Below are 11,832 nucleotides of genomic sequence, written 5' to 3'. Positions count from 1 at the left end.
AACAGATACCTGTAAACAGAGCAAGCAGCTTGTACTCTGGCATATTTCCTTGTATCTGGAATTGGAAACAACACAGCAAAACCTATTCATTCTTGGATGAAAAGTGCATAAATATAACAGCCGAGCCCTTTTAGTAACTCACCGACAACAGCTGCCTACTGACTGGATGTGTTTGGAGTATTCAGCATGGATTCAGGAGAAACAAAGGGCCCTACGACTCTGGGAATGTGTGCAAACATCTGGAGTACATACAACCTATACCTGTAAACTTAACCAAACAAATCAGCTTGCTCTGCTCCTTATTTGAAACACTTTCCTTTTACAATGCATGGGAAAACCATAGCAATATCTGTTATACTATTTACGATTAAGAAAATCAGGAGGTAGACAGCTTAGATCTATAAAAGTGATTTGATATATTTGGCAATCCAACTTGGCCTGCCTGCAATGAGCTGTTAAATGAAATTTTGCACAGCCATGCCATCAGGCTTTATTCACTTGCCACATTTTATTCTGAAGGGTAAAACTGATGGCTAGTACTAATCACCTCAATCATTGCCAGGATTGTGTCAAATTTTGGGATGAGATTGATCCCATCTTACACAGGGATGGGGAGTGAGTGTGATTCATAAATAAAGCAGAAATCACCAATCAAATTGAAGAGAGAGGTGGCCTAAAACACCAACAACTTCCCCTTTCTAGGGGAGCAGTAGATCAGCATTTTGAAGAAAACCAGGTGAGATATTTAGTGGATTTCTTTAAAAAATTAAAAGTAGATACATAAAATAATGTAGGCTTTGGGGTTGTTTTGTGTTGTTTTTACCTGCAATAAATACCTTGCTGGATAAAACCTCAGTTTTTCAGAGAAAGGTTTTTCAAAAGATAGAGAGAAATGGCCACACAGATCTCCCTGGGAACAGCAAATCCACCAAAAGCAGTGCTGGGGTGAAGGACATTAAGAGCTTTAAATCTATCACAGGTTTTACCCGGGACTGTCTTTTTGTGGACAAGCTGCTGAATTTTTCTCATTTCTATTCCCCTACCAGTTTCATGGACAAGAGATGAAATGTAACTCCTCCTCCAGTACTCACAGATAAGAACAGGCATCAGCGTAGCAGAATTCCAGCATTTGCAGCCACAGTTATATATTTTTGTCACACGTTGACTGACTGAACTGAACATAATGGAGGGGATTCCTCAGTGCCATATACGTGACCATGTCACTACCTGTTCTGTGTCCTCAAGGGCACATAGAGAAAGAATTAAAAAAAAAAATTAGTTATTAAAAGGGAAAGGCTGAAGAGATTCCTTGTTCTAAATGCTGTAGGGTTTTCCTTTTACAGAGCCCACAAAAGATATCAGTGCCAGAAAAGAGTCTGGTTCACCCAAACTCCTGGTGCTGTTTAAACAATTTATTTCATCATTTCTTGCAGCCAACACTTGGTTGCATTTCTGTTTACATACTCAGCAGGGGCCACCACCTTTGGGAAGAAAGATGAGAACATACTCACATTATGGTATCTGTAAGATTCATTGAGTCTTTAATGATTTCCATGAAGAGTCTTGCTGTGAAAGCAATGAACAAAGTCAACAAAAGGTCCAGACACAGTACTCTTGTAATAAAATTAAAATTACTAAAGCAAACTTGTAGGTGTCTGACAAAGAATTGAAAAGTACAACATATTTAGATATAATGCATCAGCTGATACTAAATGCAGCACATGTGAACAAGGCTGGGCTCAGTGAGAACAGGCTGTGCAAACTGATCCAGACTCCGAGTGTGTGGCATGTAGATGGATGGCTCTTGTTTCATGAACAGATTTTCTTTTCCCAGCTTGCAGTTTTAATGACAACAATACTCAAGTCCCAGGCATGAAGAAGAAATATTGTCCTTAAAATCGCATGGGTTCAGCCACAGCAGCAACTAAAACATAGCAGCAATTTTTTCAAATAGAAAATGGGAGATAGCAAGAAATTCATTAAATGATATATACATATACAACTAGACCCCTGATAGGTAGTTAAGCCAAAGTAATTCTTCAATGAATATCAGTATATGGATGATTTTACTTCACACTAAAACTTAATTTTTGTTTTAAGATTTATTATCTTTTGAATTTTTTTACTACTTACATAAATCAAAACGATGTACGCAAGGATTTGTTTCTAAATAGTTTGAGTGTTTTTAAGCCAATTGGTTTGGTTTGATCTTCATAAAGTTACTGAAAAGAGAGAGAATGAAAACCCTCGCCAAACTGTACTTGATAGAATTGTGATGATTTCTATTAAAGTGGCAACTGCAGAATCAACCTATCAATCAGTACCAGAAAAGGGGGAGGATAAAAGCAAAATGCTTTGCATTGTCAAGAAACAGCCTCTGGCAGTTCAATTAGGGATTACTTGCTGTTGTTCAGGTAAATGTTCTCAAAAGGACTCTTGAAAGGCATTTCTAGATAAGTGGGTGGCTCTCCACTCCTCCCTCTCAGATGTTTGCAGCTGTATAGGCAGGAAATTTCCTCTCACTTCGTTCTGCTTCTCTGGCAGCCAGCTCTCAATTCAGTCTTTTCTGCACCACACAGCTGGCACAGTAACCTTCCACATGAAGCCAGATTATTCTGTTTTCTTCAGTAATCTCATCTCTTTTTTATTAGGCATGAGCATTTTGGGGTTCTGGCCCATTTTAATCTTTTGTATATTATTTGTTTCCTTACTACTTATTTTTACCCTCTCACAGCAAATCCAATGATGTCTCTCAGTGTCAAAATTATTTCTATGAAATAGAAATAATCAGAAATCCTGGCCTTATGCAGGATTCAGTGTGAGCAACAACAAATGGGCAGCTCTGCAATTAAAAGTGGCTGCCCAGGAGAGAGAACTAAACTTCTGAACTAGGGGAGTAAAGAATCTCACTATCCTTTTACATGTTTACCCAGAAATTTTTGATGTTCCTGGAATCTAGACTTGCTATTACAAAATATGATCTTTACGTATAAGGAAAGTTTTTTATATGTCAATAAAGGCAAAAAATAGACATTTTTATCCTTTTTCTCTGGAAATTTTAAACCAACATGTCTATAAATTTTCTCAGAATGCTACTTGGTGATACAACAAAGAACTCACCAAGTTTGACAATTCAATGAAAACATTAGCAACTCAGCATGGTTTGTTTTCAACTGAAATTTCGTATGCTGACTGTGAACCACTGCATGCAGATCTAGATGAGTGAATTAAAAAGCCAAAAAAGGGAGTTGCATTTTCACTGATAAAATCATCAGAGTAACAAACAGAAGGCAGCCACAAGCCTTTCAGTTTCCAAAACACAGAAAACGAGAAAGCACTAAAAATAGGGATATACAAAAATCCTAACTAAATAGGATGCTGTGCCTAGGCTTACATTTAGGCCATGATATCACAATATTACTGATGCTCTAGGGCTTACTCACTCTCCCAGTTTCTATCTTTGCAATAGCGTCAATTATTTCTTCACAGCACCTAGTTGTTTCCTTTTATTATAAAATATACATTATCAAATACAAAAATATGCTCTTTGGATACCTAAATTGGGGTAGATTATCCTACCCTGAAACTACTGGAATGCATAGGCCACTAGGGTTTCATGTCATCACTGCTGGCATTCTTTCTTTTATTGGAAAAAGAGGGAGGGGGTATCTTTTCCTTCTGGCGATCCCCTTTTTACTTCCTCACAGCTAATACCAAACTCTGGGTCCTTACTTTATCCCACTTATTTTTGTGTTCTGCTTTTTTCCCCCATCCATCTCTGTCTGCCTTCAATTTTCTGTCATTAAGGAGAGAGAGCTCTTGAGCACCACCACACCTGAAAAACAAACAGACATTTATATGAGCTCAGAGCTTTTCTTTCACAAAACAGAAAAGAAAACGTGTGACACTAATGTGATATTCAGAAGGCAGCACAGCTTATTTTATTTGTCTCTTACTATCGATTCCTTTATCCTTGGTCTGATTTGGTTAAGTTCTTCAGGCCCATTGTTAAGCTCAGCATAACCTCCCTCCTTCTGTCCTGACCCTACACAGAATAATAATGAGCATGTCCTTGAGGAGCAGGGACAAAGTTACTTTTATGTTTAAAAAAGGAAGAAAGGAATAGCAAATTCTCTGGTGTTGCAAATTCTTCCTTGTTGTTGCCATATCCATGCTGATTTCTGAGTGAGGTACTGACTGATTTCCCAAATCTGAGCTTCCTGCTAGCTCCCAAACCAAGTGGGTGCACTTGGATACCTTCATTTTCCAGAGGGTATCTTTATCTTGAGAGGCACCTCTTTATCTTGCCAGGCACTCAAAGTCACCTGATGAACTATGAAAAAAGACTAAAGGAAATGTACTTCAGCTAAGGTGCTAAGGACACTTTACAGTTTTAAACATCCAAGGATGCATGAGGATGTCTGGTTTGGTGTTTTTAAACAAAACAGTGGCTGGTTAAGAGAATCAATTTGACTTTAAAGAAGATTGGTATAGACACTTGACAAATATTTAGTCCAGGCTACAAATAAAAAAATCAATCACAGATTTAAGCTTTGAACCACACCTGACACCATCTGTGTAAACTCTGAAACCCTGACCCCACCTGTTGCTCAGGTGCAGCCACTGCAATGTAAATTACCTACATAAAAATTACTGTATGGTTGATTAAGTTCTTGCCTCCCACAACTTTTAAAAATAAAAGAAAAATAGAAAAAAAAAAGAATTTATCAAACTCAAAAAGTCCCTTAGAGGAAGACAATTTTGTCACATCTATCAATGCCTATAAGAAATATATTTGATTGAAAAGCGCAATACAAAATTATCTTAGAAAAAAAAGAAAGCTTTGGAAAAAAGAAAAAGTGTCCAAATTCTCATGTAAATGCTAGCAATCCAGCCTTGATGCACACAATTCTCTGAATTCTCTGTGCCTACTGGCATCTTCCTGGGAGCAATTATTTTAACAAAGATCCCATTTCTACCCCAGCCCATCATTGCATGATCTGTGTGAAGCACACCTGCCCTCCTAAGAACACCCATTTCCAAGCAGATAAAGTTATTCCACACCAAAAGGGAGAATAAGACACTTGGGCCAAGTAGTTCACTATTAAATGAAGTAATAATATTAATAGCAAGGCAAGAGCTCAGTACCTGGTCAGAAACACCCATAAAATGGAAGCAGCTGCTCCCCATAAGGGAGATGGTTATTTAGGCTGGAGAAGAGCAGAATAATGATCCCTGCTGATGGGAAAAGGGCCTGTGCTGTGTTTTGCAGGATGGCTGCATCATTGGCTAAAAGTCTGAAAATTTAACTCTAAATTGAAAGAAGGAATTGTAACAGGTGAAGCTAAAATAAAAAATCAATCTTCCCAGATAAAATCAGTGCTGCTCACAGAAAACATCAGAAAAGGCTGTGTTTGCCCACAAGATGTGTTTGCCCACACAAGCAGGGGTTTGAACCACACAGGAGTGCCAGGTCCGGTTCTTGGAATGGATGGACCCTCTCCTGCACACATTTAAAGCACTTTTCCAGTTAAGCCTGTATTTCATTAGAAATCTTCACTCCTATTCCTATGGAAGACCTATCATATTTATAAGGTTGCAATTTAAGCAGTTTTGCCTCTCAAAGGAAGTTTTATGTCCAACATTAATTCCACTGAATCCATTTCACTAAGAAAATGAGTGATATATCTGCCAACTTCCATCAGCAAAAGTATTACTTTTTTCATTCCCCTTTTTTAATATAATTTGTGGTAGTCAGTTATAGAGTTATGGGTCTTCAAATACTTCATAAGTATTTTCAGCAGATTTCTTAAGGATATTTTTCATAGCATATCCTACACCAAATATTCATAAGACATGAAATTACTTCATTTCCCAGCAACACAGGGCATCAGGAATCACACCTAAGTTGCCCTTGTAAAAGCTTGTTTAGTAGGGAGACATGAGGGTACAAATGTCTCATAATGTGATTCATATCATAATCAGCAAGTAAGGAAAGGGCACTTTCAAAAAGCATGAATAAGTAACAATATGATGCAGATAAATGGCCTTTGACTTCTCTGAAGTCTGTGTTACCCTCCCACCTCACACACTGCTATCAACAAGAGGTTTTGGCAAGCAAAGGGATTATTTTTAAACAAAAACATCAAGCTGATCTGTGATAAAGTTACAGTATTATTCTATCCACCTTGTGTGAACCTCACAAATGTAACAAACATGCACAGTCGAAATAAAAACAAATTGCAAAACAAAACTGTTATTTGTTATACAGTATTTTAGTGTTTCAAATAGTTTTCCAAACTCTTTAGCTACCCACTTTTTTCAAAGGAGAAAGTGTTGTTTGTATTTTCACTAGTAAAGAAGGTATTTTAGCTTCCATTCATTGTATATGAATTATTCATTGCTAGGTAAAACATCAGGATCTGCTGCATTTCCTTTCCCCAGAAGATACTTTAGTTTTAAGAAAATGAGAGACTCTCATTGAAGTAGACTTAGAAGCACCAGTCTCTTTACAGTATCTTTCCAATCCACAGAAGACAAAAGAAAAAGGATAATATTTTGACCTGCAATGTGTATGAGATGTTTTATACATACACATATATATGCATATATTTTCTTTTCTTACATAACAGCAGCAGCAATATTTCAGTATCTAACGTATGTCCCAAGCAACATTCTTACACCCTAACTACAAAGTAGTAAGGTATAAATATGGAGAAGAACAAATTTCAAGGGGAAGAATATATTGTTTTCTTCCTTTTAACAAAAAGCCTAGAAACACCAGAACTATTAAGAATTGATTTAATGTTCTCATAATTTAAAAACAAAGCTACATAAATAGGTCCCAAAAATTATAATAACACTCTGAGTATTGTCAGAAAAAAATTAATTTGCTTTGCTCTCTTTTTTTGTGTCTTGTAAAACCATCAGCAATGTTAGATTTGGCAGCAGTTCTAAGCTTATTTGCTAGATTAATTTTTCTTGAAAGTCATGACATGTATTTCTCGCATCCTCACTGAAATGCTCTGCTTCTCACTCAGCCCTCTCATTCCACAACTGCCAATTTCTCATGCCCTGTCCTTCAGCACTCTGCATTTTCCTACTTGACCATTAGCCTGCAGGCAATAGGGCTTTTTAGTGCCACTTTGGCCATTAAACAATGACACAGGATGAACATTTATTTTATGCCTAGATATTACTTCCCTTAGAAAAATTACTCTAGTATGCCCACCCCTGATAGCAGTATTTGTCAGACGCCAGTCCTCACTCAGCAGGCTCTTTTAAGTATTTTACAAGTGTAAGGTGTCCTGGTTAATAGAACATTTACAGATTTGAAGACAGACAATGTGACATCAGATTTCTGATTTGGTGGAATGGTACAAAATATCTTGCATAAAGGTAGATTATTCTTGAAGATAGAGACATATGTCATCTGCAATATGCAATTGAATCACGCTTCCAGGGTGATTGCCATGCCAGTGTCCAGAACAGGATGCTGGGCAGCCCATGAACTGTGAAGGAGTTCATGGGTTGAAACAGCTCAAGCCTGTTGCTCTCTTCAGGTTTTTGTCCTTGATGTTGGTTTTACAGGTCTATTGGCAAATCAGAATATATGAGCTGTTCTTTCATATTTTGACAATCTTTAGTTTCTTGTGTAGGGGAAGTGAAATCCATTGTCTGTCATTACAAGTAGCAATCCCTACCCATGTATTCCCTTAGTGTCACTTTGTCAGGGGAGAAAGCACAAGGCAAGCCACAGTAATCGTATTTCTGACCATTTGAATTATTTATAAAGTTATTGTTTTTAAGAGGAATATCTTGGTGCATTCATTAAACACTGATAATGTACGTCTAATACACCAGATGAAAGACAGATTGGAACATAGAGCAAAGCACATCATTTTGCAAAGAAAATGAACACATTTCATTCAATGTTAGCATGCAGAAAACTTTAAACTGCTCCAGCATCCAGCTCAGTTTAACTAAGAGAACCAAGAGCCAGCCTTTTGTTAAGAATGGTGAGAGTAAAACACTAAGAAACTTAATAGCAAAAGTCTGTTGCTTTAAGAACTGCTTTACTTAAGAGCTATTAGCAAGAAGAAAATTATCCTGTCTCTCACTCCACACTTTCAACCCCCTTGTGAAGTTGGGGTTAGTACCCCAGAGCTAACCTGTGATTAATACATTTCAGTGTCTGTACAGCAAATCTGGAGAAAAAATCTAGGGCCCAGTGAAAACAAATCAAGTTTTGCAAACGGAAGCACAAGTAGTATGGCAATATTTTCTTGAAATACTTATGTGGTTCTGTACTTCCAATGTAAACACAGCCACCACCAGCCTTAATAATGACTGGATGTAGTTTGCACTGAAAGGAGATTTATAGCAGACAGCCTCACCAAGTCAGAGAGCATATTCCTGAAAACCCTTGTATTTGCAGGTAATGACAGAAGAGGAATTAAACCTCACACTGCACGACTGAAAGCCAAACAAGAATTGTTTCTTCTTTTCAGTTGAACAATGAGGAGTTGGGTTTGGACTTCTAATTACAGACCAGCTGTCCTGTGTGAGCAGCAGCAAATAACACATCCTGCACTCAGCTGGCCTCAGCAGCTCAGGCTGGGTCTCAATCTGACAGAAACTCTGCTCCGTCAGGAACTTAAGAGTGTCCAACTCCGTGGGACAGCCCACATCCTAGGCAGTACAATTTGGTTTACAATGAGACCTAAAATTTTGAAGATATTAGCTCCAGTTCAGCACACCACTATCTGAAATATCATCCCAAACCACTGGGGAAGTGCATCCAAAGCATCACTTTCAATACTTGAAGTATTGCTTTCTAGTAGACAGGAAAGATTTATTAACTCTTTACTAAGGTCCTTTTATTTCACTTTGGTTCTGTAACTTTTTAAAATCAAGGTGAAACCTGGTGAGACCTTCTTTATACTACCAGAAGGACATAAAGATGATAATGTTCAGGCAGGAGAAAAACAAACAGAAAGGTGTTCTTCTATACCATAGATGTATTGAAACTACCCAATACATTTCTAATTATCCTGGTCCAACATTTCTGTAATTCCATTAACTCATGGTAATTGTTTTGTTTCTTTTATTATTTGCATTTTCTAATTGTTAAAGGGGGAAGAGAAAGGAAAAACAAACGTTATGTCTTATGGAAATAAGGCACTTGCATGCTTTGTTCCACTTGTGATTTAGCAATGTCTTTGGTGAATAAAACACAGAAAGTGCACATGCAAATCTATAAACTCTAATTCATATACCTGCATTCATGTGACCTATTTTGTACTTAAAGAGCATAAATTTTGTGCCTCACTTACATGTCCATTAGCACTGAAATTTTATGTCTTTTGACTTCTAGATAATCATCCAACAACGAAGCCCCCACTGTCACCTGTGGTTTTTTAGTGCCAAATTTCAGAGGAACAGAGATCTCTTTAGGACTTTCTTGTTAGATGATTTCATTACTTGCAATTCCATGCTGTTTAAAAGGCATCTTGCAGGTAAAAGCCACTTGTTCTGCTGCCTTTTTTTCACTAATTTTTTTAGACATTCAAAACATGCTGATTTCTTTACCCATTCAGATCACAGAGTATTAAGGTGATGATTTTCTACTCAATCTTCCTACTCCAGCTGTGAGACAAATTTCCCACAAATGCTCTCTAGTGTCAGTTTGAAATTTGCTGTGTCAGTAACAATTCCTGCCAGGAATTTTCTGCTGCTAAATATTCAGAGAATAAACAGCAAATGATCTAAACAAATGAACCAATTTCTTAAATTAGCATCAGGAGGAATTCTTATGGTCCTCCCCTAACAGAAAGAAATCCAGGTGTTATAGGTATGTGCCATTCCTTTCTCAACAATTAATAAATGAAATCCTAACACAGCATTTTGAGCACTGGGAAAAGTCAGTGAAGAGGGAAATCCACACAGAAAAATGGCCAGCACAGACTTTGGTTGGACGTCCAGACATAAACCAACCTGGAACTTTTGCAGATCACAATATCTTCTATCGACTAATTCACATGTCCATACATTCAAACAGGAGATTCAAAGGAAGTATTTCTCATTAGAGAGAAGAAAAAGTTCTGGGCAGAACAATTTTAAGGTATAGAATTAGCTTGACAGGCTGAAGCATTGAGTGATTAGTTTATCTCAATTTCATCTTTATATTTACATCATTTATATGGAATAGTGTTAGTGATTTCTTTTTCCCCAGAATTAAATCCTTTGATCCATTTTGTTAAAGAGTCCATCAGTACTATCTTAAGAATATAAAAATTAGTCATTGATAGTTTAATAGGTAATAAATAATTTAGTGACTCTGTATGCCAACCATATTTTACTCTTTCAAATTTAGGTGGTCAGTCCCATGTCCATTTAGTGGTTTTGAATCACCAAAATGAAAAGGGAGTGTAAGTAGAAAACAATTTTTGAAATTCTTTTGGTAGTCAATCTAGGTTCTGAACAAATATCCACTTAACAAATTACAGTTCCTAATTATCAGCTTCATTCTTTGCTGTTATCAAAGTGATCAAGATCTGAATTGCATTATCAGCCTAATTATCCAGTAATAAAATAATGTCATACTAATGAGCATCATCCTGCTGTTAGCCAGGACCTGCAACTCTGAGAAACCCTCCAGAAACTTTGGTTTCAGTTCAGTGCCTTGCAAAGAGCATTAAATAAGTTCATCCCCAAAAGAAAATTAGTGTCAGGGAAAAAAGCATTTAAAAATTTAGATTTTAGTTGTACTTGACAGCTTGAAGGGCTAATGAGTTTTAGAGATTCTAGTTTTAGAGCAATACATTTCAGTCCTGGCAGAATTAATAGATGGCTCAGTCATTTTTCAGGATGAATTTTCCATTCCAATGCTACTCTATTGAAACAGCCCCACAAATGACCAGCATGGAGACAGAACTCCCAACACTTTTTCCAGCAGCCTTCTTCAGAGGGCACAGCACATAACCAGACACAATGGAGTTTAATGGAGCAGCTCTCTGCCTTCTCCTAATTCATGGCTGTAAATCAAAGTTTGTCAAGAGTTGGAAGTTATGATCAGGGGGTGCAGGTCAAGCCAGTGGCCATCCAACCCCCTGCTCTTGGACAGCCTGCCAAGGCAGGGAGCAAACTGCTGCACCTCAGCTTGAGGCTCTCAGGGGACAATGTCATCACACTCTCAGGAATTATAGTCCATTCCTTAGCATAAAATAGCTTCCTGTCTCTCTTAAGAAATATTATACTATAACAGCACTTCAAAATTGAAACTTATCATGAGTAGCCACAAAAAAATTAGAAAAGTAATTGATGCATTAGGTAATTTATACAACGACATTCCAGGATAGGACTTCAGTTTTTGTGTTTGTTAAAATGGATTTTCTGTATGTTGTATAAAGAGAGTAAAATTAATTTTTATCTCCAACCTCTTATTTTAAACCTTTTATAAAGTCCACCAAGGATACAGACAGAAAAATTAGTCTGTATATCAAATATTATACCTACAGGATAGCCAAAGTAAGGTAAATTCAGTTTTCAAACCTGAGTGTCTACCCCATATATTCTAGTGCAACTCTCTTAGTGATTTGACACTTTGGTACAAAGGATCTCTATTCTTATAAGGTCATTCTGTACTTGCTAACACAATAAGTGAGGAAACATTACTGTAGATCTCAGTAGTGAGGCAAAATTACTTCATTTTATGACATAAAGATTAACCTGTATCAAATATTACAAACACATTTTCCTTACATGCTGTGCACGGTGACATGTGTAACATTCTCTCATGTTTGCTTATCCAAGAAAACTGACATTCAAACA

At 37.1% G+C, this 11,832-nt stretch overlaps 1 long non-coding RNA gene across 1 annotated transcript; it reads right to left on the bottom strand.

Annotated features, from left to right (window-relative positions):
* Nucleotides 1-1,096: 1,096 nt before the first annotated feature.
* On the bottom strand, nt 1,097-3,821 carry LOC113459566 (uncharacterized). Its single transcript, XR_003380921.2, has 3 exons — nt 3,733-3,821; nt 1,512-1,566; nt 1,097-1,239 (listed from the first exon to the last, which is right to left on the bottom strand). It is a non-coding gene; the product is annotated as an uncharacterized LOC113459566 (long non-coding RNA).
* Nucleotides 3,822-11,832: the final 8,011 nt, after the last annotated feature.

Source organism: Zonotrichia albicollis, chromosome 9 (genome assembly GCF_047830755.1).
Source record: "Zonotrichia albicollis isolate bZonAlb1 chromosome 9, bZonAlb1.hap1, whole genome shotgun sequence".
In the NCBI taxonomy this organism is placed as follows: Eukaryota; Metazoa; Chordata; class Aves; order Passeriformes; family Passerellidae; genus Zonotrichia; species Zonotrichia albicollis.
This window is presented reverse-complemented; position numbering and strand designations above follow the sequence as displayed.